At 37.3% G+C, this 10,740-nt stretch overlaps 1 protein-coding gene across 2 annotated transcripts in view; it reads left to right on the forward strand.

Moving 5' to 3' along the window:
• Positions 1 to 10,740, forward strand: part of TMEM38B (transmembrane protein 38B) — a 52,786-nt gene that overhangs the window by 3,751 nt on the left and 38,295 nt on the right. Inside the window, exon 2 of one of the 2 annotated variants that reach the window (XM_034664228.1) lies at positions 5,282 to 5,429. The exons of the other annotated variant lie outside the window; for it this stretch is intronic. The gene's annotated coding sequence lies outside the window, so the exon portion shown is untranslated. The remainder of the gene's footprint in view (positions 1 to 5,281; positions 5,430 to 10,740) is intronic. 2 annotated transcript variants of the gene reach the window in all.

Raw genomic sequence — 10,740 nt, forward strand, 5'->3', positions numbered from 1 at the left:
TTTTCCTGGGTATTTTATTAGGAAGTTGGAAAATGCTGCCTTGAGGGCTATTAGTCAGAAACCATTTAACAGAAAGTTTACATCATCAACTGTAATCTCTCTTCCATTTTTAATCTGCCTTCTCTCTTTTCTTATTTAAATCTTCATTAAAATGAACACATTTCTTCAATCATGCATTCATATCCAGTTGCTATTTTCTGTAAGACTTTCTGAAAATTTAATCTACAATTATTTCTACTTGATTTTTACACACAAAATCTATTTTTCCCCTTAATTCTCCCATCACTATTTTGCTAACCTCTCTCGAATCCCAGGGACTTCAGTTAAGCCAATATTTATTGAAACTCCACTGCATATCAGGCGCTATATTAGATATTGAGGATACCAAGATGAAAGATGTTGTTGTAGCCCTAAAGGAACTCATCTGTGCTATTGTCTTCTTTTTTTGATAGTATCACATAGGTTTTGCTACCTTTCCTATACAATAATAATATTCATTTCAGTTACATGCAAAAACATTGTAGTATCTTAATTCTTATCCTCACATCACTTTATGATAGGTATTATTGAACTCCTTTTACAGATGAGGAATAGCCTTACAGGAATAAAGTAACTGTATTTAAGTCACATTAGTTAATAAATTATGGAGCTAGGTCTTAGGCTAATTCCAAAGTTCTCAAATATTCTGTGCTCTCTTTTTGCAGGTCCATTTAATGTTTCTGGTTTCTCAATATTTAGCAATTTCTCAATAAGCTTTCATTTGACATGGTTTTATTCTCCCATGATTTCTGTCATTTCCTTTTCTTTTTTTTTAAGATTTTATTTATTTATTTGACAGAGAGTGAGCGCACAAGCAGGGGGAATGGGAGAGGGAGAAGCAGGCTCCCCCCACTGAGCAGGGAGCCCAATGTGGGACTCTATCCCAGGACCCTGGAATCATGACCTGAGCCAAAGGCAGATGCTCAACCAAATGAGCTCATTTCCATATCACCAATGAGTTTTTCCTTTACTTTTAGGAATTAAATCCAGGAATAAAGCTTATTATTGTGTCCCGTTGTAATTTATGGGAAATGAAAGGATTAATATGTCAAGAATTTGTCAGTTCTGTTGAATCTGTTTTGCTGTCTTTATGAATCCACACATAACAGCGTACAGAAAAGTACAAAAGTTGTAAACGTATAGCTCAATGAATTTTAAAAATAAGCACATCTATTTAGTCAACATCTGGATAAAAATAGAACATTCATGAAACCCCAAAAGCCCCTTTTGTTATGTGATGTTTTAGAAAGTGACAGTTTGTTCTGCCCAGTGAAGGTTGGAAAAGGATGTCTCAGAAATGACAGTTCACAATTTGCTTCTATTTGTTTAGAGAATCTTACTTAAATATCTTTAATTTTATAAGTGAAAGAATATTTGATTGACATGACTTAAAATAGTGGTCAGGGAGTGTGGTTTGGTAGAAAGAACTCATAAAATCAGGAGACCAGTGTTAAAACACTATCACTAACTGTGTAGTTTGAGATAAGAGCTTTAAACCCAGTATTTTATTTGTAGAGTGAACAGCTAAGCAGTGTCCCCTCCTTAGGAGTCTCAGTTATGTTTCTAAAGAGGTGTTTTTTCAAGTTTCTAAGTTTAAATAATTTCAACCCATCCTTTGTTTCCTCAGCAGTGGTAAACTGCTTTCTGTAGTTGATACCTCTGTGATACCATAGTATTTACTTTTTACCTTTTCAACAATCTAGTTAACAATCTTATACTTAATGTGTTTATAGTAAATTCCCCCTGTTAAAATAACTGTGTATTTTCTCCTAAGTGGACTCTGACTGGTACCGAATCCTAGCAGTGGAGTTTAGCTTCCTACTTTCTGGTTTGCATATGTCATGTTGGGATATCTAAAGTACTGGCTACTTCCTGCCCGTAGATCCAGTCAGTATAATGTCATCAGTGTAGTGGGCCAGTGTGATGTATGGATTCCCAATATGATCAAAATCTCTGTGGATTTTGTTGGAGAGCAGGAGAGTTGACATAGACCTAAGGCAAGACCCACAATTGTGTACTGTTTGTCTAGCCAGGTAAAAGCAAAGTGTTTCTGGGGTTCCTTGCAAATTAATATGGAGAAAAACGATTTGCTTACCAGGTTATAGGGGTTATGTTGTTTTGTTCCAGTAAAAGTACTGTATCTTGAATACCAGCTGCAGTTGGAGTCACTATCTGTCTACATTTATGATAATCCCCAGTCATTTTCCAAGATCCATCTGCTTTACATATAGACCAAATAAGTAAGTTCAGTGATGGATATGATAGCTATCACCACCTTTTCATCTTTGGTGTTTTTGGTTATGGCATCCATCTCTGTGGTATTGCTTTTTAAAAATACCTTGAGAAGGAGAAGAAACTCTAGGAGCTTCTACTTGAGTGTTTCTATCATACCAATCCTTACTCCATAGATCAGAGAATCAATACGGGCTTTGTGTCAGTTGCTGCCTCTGTCTGTTGTAGTTATACATTGAGGAACTGGGGAAATAACCACAAGGTGGGTCTTTGGATTTACTTGGCCCACTATGATTCAAACTTGATCCAAAACTGGAAGGAGAATATGACTATATTTTCTAGCTTTCGTTTCATAATGAAAATATTTTGATGTTAAAGTCCATAGATGATTATGAGTGCTTCAAAACTCATATACTTTGAATTAGAGTAAGGCCTCAATGTGACAAATATTGCTAAGAGCTTTGGGGAAAATAATTCTATTTCTAGCATAGCACAGATATCTTAAATCAAGGTAGGACAGAGAATTTTTTGTCTTTTAAATATCAGCATGTTAAAAATAAAATAACATAACTTAATTAACACGGTTTGTTCCTTAGCTAAAGGAATACATCTTTGTTTTAAAACTGAGAAAAAGTTTAAAGCTATCATATTAACTGTTTTTTCCTACTGAAAATTATTTACACTCTGGAAAGATATACAAGCTGTTTCTGGTTAACTTTCTGTATTTTCACAGTTTAACTTCACTATAAACTAATTCTGGTACTGGTATGATATATACAAAGGAACATAACACCTAAAGAAATTTGTCATAAGATTGCCTTATACTGTAAAATGTGTTACCATAGTGTGTGTACTGAAGAGAGCTTTATAGAAAAGCCAATTTGAGTTAGGGAAATTTTTCTAGCTGACATAATTTTGAAAATTAGGCAAAAAAGATTGATGTGAGGAGGACCCTTTAATTCTGTTCTTTTCCTTTCTTTTTTCTCTAATAAAATCTTAATATCACTGATTTAAGTCTCTTAGGGTTATGAGTAGTTTTTTAGAGCTGTGATGTTTTTTCATCCTAGCAATAAGAACTCAAAAGAATTAGATCTTGGGCTTAGAGAATAAAAGCAGCCCAAGGGTCACATTTTGCCTGCTTTCTCTGTGGGTCGTGATCAGTCCATTCAGTAGATAAATCAACAAAGTGTCTGCCATGTACTAGGTAGTAAGAGTGTTTTTTTATGTTTATTTCCTTATTTTAATCCTTGTAAGTTATGTATTATTCTAATTTTATGGAAGTTGAAAGTTAAGCCAAGAGGGTTTAGTGGTCCTACAAAGACATCACAAAACTGGTGTGTAATTACAGATGCTTCTTTGATTTGTGACAATACAAAGGGAAATTCATGGTAGTAAAACCATAATATTTGAGCGCTTGAAATACTTCAAATACATTTTTCTGTCATTCAGTACATTTATAGAGCCCTACTCTATATTAAAGTCTCTTAGAATTTTAATAGGTAAGAACTTTGTAATGGAACACTTAAAAACAATATCTAGAATGTGATGTCCTAAGAGGAAAGAATAAAATGTGCAAGTTGAGGAAAAAGGAAAGTTATTTTGATAGACTTAATCAGAAATGAATTTTATATGAGCACATCATTTATATGAAATCATTTAGTAAATTTGATTCGGATTGTTTTAATGGTCAAAGGAAAACCTGGGTACATTTGAATTTGGCTGAGTCAGTGAGTGGTGAATATCAGATGGGTGAAGGTAATGCTGAATCTCCATAAGAGTAATACCAAGGAACACAGAGGACAGACCCCAGTGAGTATTCCTGACTGTCTGTCTATTCAGAGCAATCAGTTACCTTAGAATGTGTTCTTCATAGTGACTGTGCTGTGATGGTCCCGTTATGGCTCTCATGCAGTTAGAACTCCCATTTCCAGAACGCTTTCCCACGGCTAACCAGTAGGCCTGTGAGAGAGAGAGACACACACACATACATGCACGGTAGGTTTAGGAGAGAGTTAAGAGTAAGGGGGGGAAAGGGGTGTGTGTGTGTAAATAAGCATAGGAAGAAAGTTTGAAAGTTGTCTCAGACAACTCAGAATAGAAGTGTGATGGAATGGCAGAAATAGGAGAGAGTAATTTTGCTTTTTATTTTTATTTACTTATGTAATAATAGTGATAAGCTAATATTTGGTTGCTTACTATGTGGTAGGCCCCCATTCTAAGTGATTTCAAAGGACTCACTTGTAGTTGATCCTTAGTTAATCCTTACAACAACTGAGTGGTGTAGTTACTTTTTTCTTTACCTCTTCTGTGTGTGTGTGTGTGTGTGTTATAAGATGTGGGAAAGCAAACAATTAACTTTGTGTGTGTGTGTGTGTGTGTTTTAAGATGTGGGAAAGCAAACAATTAACTTGATGAATTCACACAAGTGCTGGTGCCAGGATTTGTATCTAAGCAGTTAAACTCTAGAGTCTGTACCCTTAAGCGCTCTATATTGCTTTTTAAAAAAAAATTTTTTTATTTATTTATTAGAGAGAGACCAGTGCAGGCTAGTGGGGGGAGGGGCAGAGAGAGAGGGAGAAGCAGACTCGCCGCTGAGCAGGGAGCCAACCCTGGGATCATGACCTTAGCTGAAGGCTGACAGATGCTTAACTGACTGAGCCACCCACGTACCCCTCTATATTGCTTTTCAACATGAAGATGGTACAGGATGGGAGCTAATGACCCTTACCTAAAGAAAAGATTATACTCATTTATTAGGCTGACTGTCCAATGTTATAATCGGTCACCACTGTGTGCTGCTGTATTGCCTGTACACATATTGAGGTAGGTCATAATATTTAGGTAGAGACATAGTGGTATCACATCTTATGTGGGGGGTTGGCTTTAAAGATAGCATGATCATGTATTATCAAAATAATTCTTGAAAATTCTTAGGTTTAGGGGAAATTGCTACACTGAAGATTGATGTCCTGCCTTTTAGTACATTTCTTATAGCTGATTTTTCTTCCAGATTGGAACAGGTCACCATTTCTTGAATTATCACCAGATGCATATCATTAAACCTTGGCATCACTTCACTTGACAGGATATGTACACCACAGAAAATGCACATCTGCCAACTAATGTTCACTCCTGGGCACATTTTGTTGTGTGAAATGGTGGGTTGCACTATTTGACTTTTATCTCCTTCTTTTTTTCCCTGATGACATACAGATGAATTCCTATATTAATACAAGTATGATGATGTTACTGTACTGAACTCACACATAGATTTATGTAGTTTGTTTTGTTTTTGCATAAGTGGGCCTTTTCCTAAGAGAGAACAATTAATAGTTTGGTTATATATTCTTGAAGACTTTCTTTTATGTATTACTTGTATATGTACTGATAGAAATACATGGTTTTCTGTTTTTCCCCTGTAAATTATTTCTTACTGTACATATTGTTTATATACATATGATTTTTTGTTCACATCAGTGCATGTAAAACTGCTACATTCTTTTAAATAGACGCATTATATTCCACAGAGTGGGTGTGACATAATTTGTTAAAATTTTGTTTATACAATTAGTAAATGAACATTTTATTTAAAAGAATTCAAATATGATTAATATAATCAGTATAATTAAATAAATTTAAATCCTCTTTGACCATCCCCCCAAATCCTAGGCTTTCTCAAGAGATAATAACAGTTAACATTTTTGTGTATTGCAAATCCTTTTCTGTGCATTCCATGTATATGCATGTACCTATAGACATGTATAGTGTTTGCATTTTTGCTCATAAATGATTCCAAAAAATAAAAAAATAAATGATTCCATGCTGTAATATTGATGTTCAACATGATTGTATTTGGTTGTTTTTACTCAGTAGCATGTTTTAGGGATCTTCCCATGTTGATATTGCTTTATCACACTCTTGATTGTTCCTGTATAGTATTCCATAGCACAAATGATCATGGTTTGTTTAACTGTTCTCTGATGATGGTTGTTTAGATTGTTTTCATTTTTATCACAGCATTATAAACAATACTTGAGCACTTGAGTCAGTTTTAAATTAAAAATTTTGATTTACACTCCCAAATTATTCCTCAAAATGACTTTTTAATACTCTTACAGTAGTATATGAATTTCTTCACACCTTTTCCAACTAATAAGTTAATATTAATAAATATTAAGCTGTAAATTTTTCTGCCAATTGGATGTGTGAGAAATATAACATCTTTTTAAATTTTGTTTTTCCTTGATTACAGACGACTTGAGGGAGGACTTTGTTTTTTCGTGTGTTTATTAGTCATTTATATTTCCCACTTTGTGACTTGCTCATTTTTCTCATGTTTGTTGTCTTTTTCTGTTGATTTATTGGAATTTGCCATATGTAAGTTGCAAAACACTATTCCAGACTTTTGTCATATAGAAGTTTTAAATTTTAGTGAGATCAAAAAATCTTTTCTCTTATAGCTTTATTCAGGTTAAATACTTTTCTTTCTGTTCTTAGATTGCTAGATTTTTTTTTAAAATCAGGAATATTGAATTTTTAAGTCTTTAACTGTCTAAAGGGGAGATAATAATTTGTTAGTATAGTGAATGTTTTAAATGAATTTTTAAATATTGAATCCTTTTTTAGTTCTTTGGATAAAATCTACTTGGTCATGTTTTATTATCATTTCAAAAAACGACTGATTTCAATTTGTTATTAATATATTTGTCCATTATACTCAGAGTTAGAATTACCATGTCTTCTTCCTTTCCTTCTTCCCTCCCTTCCTGTCTCTTTCCCTTCCTCCTTCCTCTCTCTTTTTTTCGTTATTTATAATTTTGGCTGTTGGGATTATGTTGTTTCATAGAATGATTTAAGTTTTTCTCCTTTGCTATATTCCATAATGGTTATATAGCATAAAAATGAGTAATCCAAACATATTTGGTATATGTTTTCCATTAATTTATCGGGGTTAGCCCCTTTCTTAAGATAGATCTTCGCCCTGTAGTTTTTTTTTTTCCATAGTTATATGTTGAAGTTTCTATTCTTAAGGGAATTTTGCTAATTTATATTGTCCGTTTCAACTGCATTTTCACGTTTATTAGATTAAATGCATGTTGTTTTCCTATAATTAAAAAACTTTGTAAATAGACGATTTCCTTATTTTTCCTTCTAATGTTTTGCATTATTTTTGTTCCTTCCCCTGCCCCCTTTCTCAGACTTGTTGAACAATGGTCTGTTTTATCGGTCTTTTCCAAGAACAGCTTTAGGTTGGCTTTATTGATTGCTCATCTCCTTCTCCCATTCTAGCTTCTGTTTAATGGATTTCTACTTTTATTTTTATAAACTGCTTCTATTTCTCTGGCTGACTTTATTATTATTACTGTTATTTTTTGTACTTTCCCTTTGATATTTCATACTTAAAGAAAAGTTGCCAGAATATGCCAAGGAATTCTTGGATACTTTACTCGGATTCACCAACCATTTACATTTTGCTCCATTTATTTTATTTTTTTCCAGCTTTAATGAAGTGTAATTGACAAAATTATATACATTTAAAGTATACAATTTGATGGTTTGATATGCATATGAATTGTTAAATGATTATCACAATCAAATTAATTAGTATATTCATTATCTCACGTAGTTAGCTTTTTTTTTTTTGGTGGTGTTGGTGACTTAAGACCGACTCTCTTAGCAAATTTCAAGTGTACAATACAGTATTAATAACTGTAGTCACTGTGCTGTACATTAGATCCCAGAACTTATTCATTTTATAACTAGAAGTTTGTACTTTAGCATCTCTTTGAATGTTTTCATTCATATTTTTTTTCAGAACCACTTGAATGTAAATTGGAAGCGTTTGCCCAGTTACTTCAAATTACTTAAGTGTGTTAATATTTAAGAACCACAGAACAGTTACTAAAATCAGAAAGTTTAACAGTGATACAACACTGTTATTAAGCCAGGGGCCATATTTAGATTTCATCAGTTGTCCAAAAAGTTCATTTATAAATATTCTTTGCCCCCTCCAGGATATGATCCAGAATATACATTGCATGTAGTTTTTGTCTCTTCAATGTTATTTAATCTGGAGCATTTCATCAGCCTTTTTTTTTTTTTTTTTTGGTATTTCTTGACTTTGACATTGATAAAGTATAGGCCAGGTGTTTTTTCCAAAAGTGCCCTCAATTTGGGTATATCTGATTAGATTAGTTCAGGTTATGTATTTTTGGTAGCACTACTGTAGAAGTAAAGATGTGTTCTTAATCATAACAGGAGTCACCTGATGTTTGTTTACAGTGATGTCTGCAAGGTTTCTCTTTTTTTTTTTTTTTTTTTTGGTATTTCTTGACTTTGACATTGATAAAGTATAGGCCAGGTGTTTTTTCCAAAAGTGCCCTCAATTTGGGTATATCTGATTAGATTAGTTCAGGTTATGTATTTTTGGTAGCACTACTGTAGAAGTAAAGATGTGTTCTTAATCATAACAGGAGTCACCTGATGTTTGTTTACAGTGATGTCTGCAAGGTTTCTCCACTCTAAAATTATTTCCCTCTGTAAATAATAAGTAACTTGTTAGGAGGCATTTTAAGATTATGTATATATCTGTTCCTCATCAGCCTTTCACCTCTGGGTTTATTTTGTTAATTCTGTTTCTAGCCTGTCATGTTAAAAGCTTACTTTATTTATTTCAGCTTTTATTTTCTAAAGTACTTAAGATAATAAGTTTTTCTTAAAATTTGCTTTGACGTATCAACTGGAAGTACTTAAAATAGGAGGGCTGGGAATAAAAGGAGAGAGTAGGGGGAGGTTAAGATGGCGGAGGAGTAGGGGACACCTTTTTCAGCCGGTCCCCTGAGTTGAGCTGGATAGGTACCAGACCAGCAGGAATATCCACGGAATCAGCCTGAGACGCAGGAAGATACATCTGGATCTCTACAAATGAACATCTCCAGCGCTGAGTATCGAGGTACGAAGCGGGGAGCCGTGAAACCGCGCACAGATATCGGAAGCTAAACAGAAGGGGGAGGGAGCCGCCGTGTCAGGGCGCCGGGAAGCGGTAGCCACCTACAAGGGGGAGCGGACAGACCGCGGACCCGCACGCTTGAGACAGCAGGCTGAGAAGGGAGCTCCGGGAGCGCACGCGGGACGGCTGGCGGTTGGCGGGCCACCTGCACGGGGGAGCAGGCGGACTCGCGGACGGCACCCGCGAGACAACAGACTTAGAACGCGAGCTCCAGGAGCGCGCGCGCAGGGCGGCTGGCGGGCCACCTGCACCGGGGAGCGGGCGGACCGCGGACCCGCACTCTGGAAACGGCAGACTGAGTCCGTGAGCCGGGAGCGTGCACCACCAAGCATCTCACGGAGCTCCGGAGCTCCGGTGTGCTCACTGGATCGAGGCTGAGACCGGGAGCTCCGGGAGCGTCCGCGGGGCGGCTGGCGGCTGGAGGGCCACCTGCACGGGGGAGCAGGCGGACTCGCGGTCAGCACCCGTGAGACACCAGACTGAGACGGGGAGCTCCGGGAGCCCGCGCGGGGCGGCTGGCGGCGGGCGGGGTTGGAAACACAAAGGACAGAGACGTGCCGGCCCTGGAAGTGAGGGCTGGGACGCCGGGTGTGGGGCGCACAGCCCGGGATGCTGCAGGGTTGAGCAGCACCAACAGAAACAGAGTTAAAGTGGCCAGAACATCAGTGGAGAACGATCCGCGATCCCTCTGTTCTGAGACAGAGGCTGAATTTCAGCCGCTGCTGCTCTCTCAGAAGAGGCATAGCAAACCGCCAGGGAAAGCCGCCAGAGAACAAAAGCCCGGAAATACCGGCTCACAGGGTGCCCATCCCCATCCCCCCTCGCAAGGGACACAGAGACTCTACCCAAACAGGGTTTTCTGAGTACCTGCAGGCAGGCCCCTCCCCCAGAAGGCAGGCTGAAAAATCAAGAAGCCCACAACCCGGAGCGCCTGAGTGGCGCAGTCACCAAGCACCTGTCTTCGGATTAGGGTGTGATCACAACGCTCCGTAAGGAGTCCTTCATCGGGCTTCTCCACCGGGAACCTGCTTCTTCCTCTCCCACTCCTCTGCTTGGGTTCCCTTTCTTGCTGACTGTCTCTCTCTCTCTCAAATAAATAAATAAACTCTTTAAGGAAGAAGCCCACATCCCTAAGATCTCTATAAAACAAGGGCGCACGGCCTGGGTCCCAGTCAACACTTGGGCTCTGGACAACCCTGCAATCTCTCTTCATCAGAATGACGAGAAGGAGAAGTCCCCCCCAGCAAAGAAAAGATAATGAGTCTGTGGCCTCTGCCACAGAATTGGCCTCGGCCACAGAATTAATACATATGGATGTATCCCAATTATCAGAAATGGAATTCAGAGCAACAATGGTCAAGATGATGAGTAAACTTGAAAAAAGCATCAGAGAAAGCGTTGCTGAGAATATAGAATCCCTAAGGGCAGAAATGAGAGCGAATCTGACAGAAATTAAAAAT

The sequence above is a fragment of the Ailuropoda melanoleuca genome, chromosome 7, assembly GCF_002007445.2.
Source record: "Ailuropoda melanoleuca isolate Jingjing chromosome 7, ASM200744v2, whole genome shotgun sequence".
Classification (NCBI taxonomy): Eukaryota; Metazoa; Chordata; class Mammalia; order Carnivora; family Ursidae; genus Ailuropoda; species Ailuropoda melanoleuca.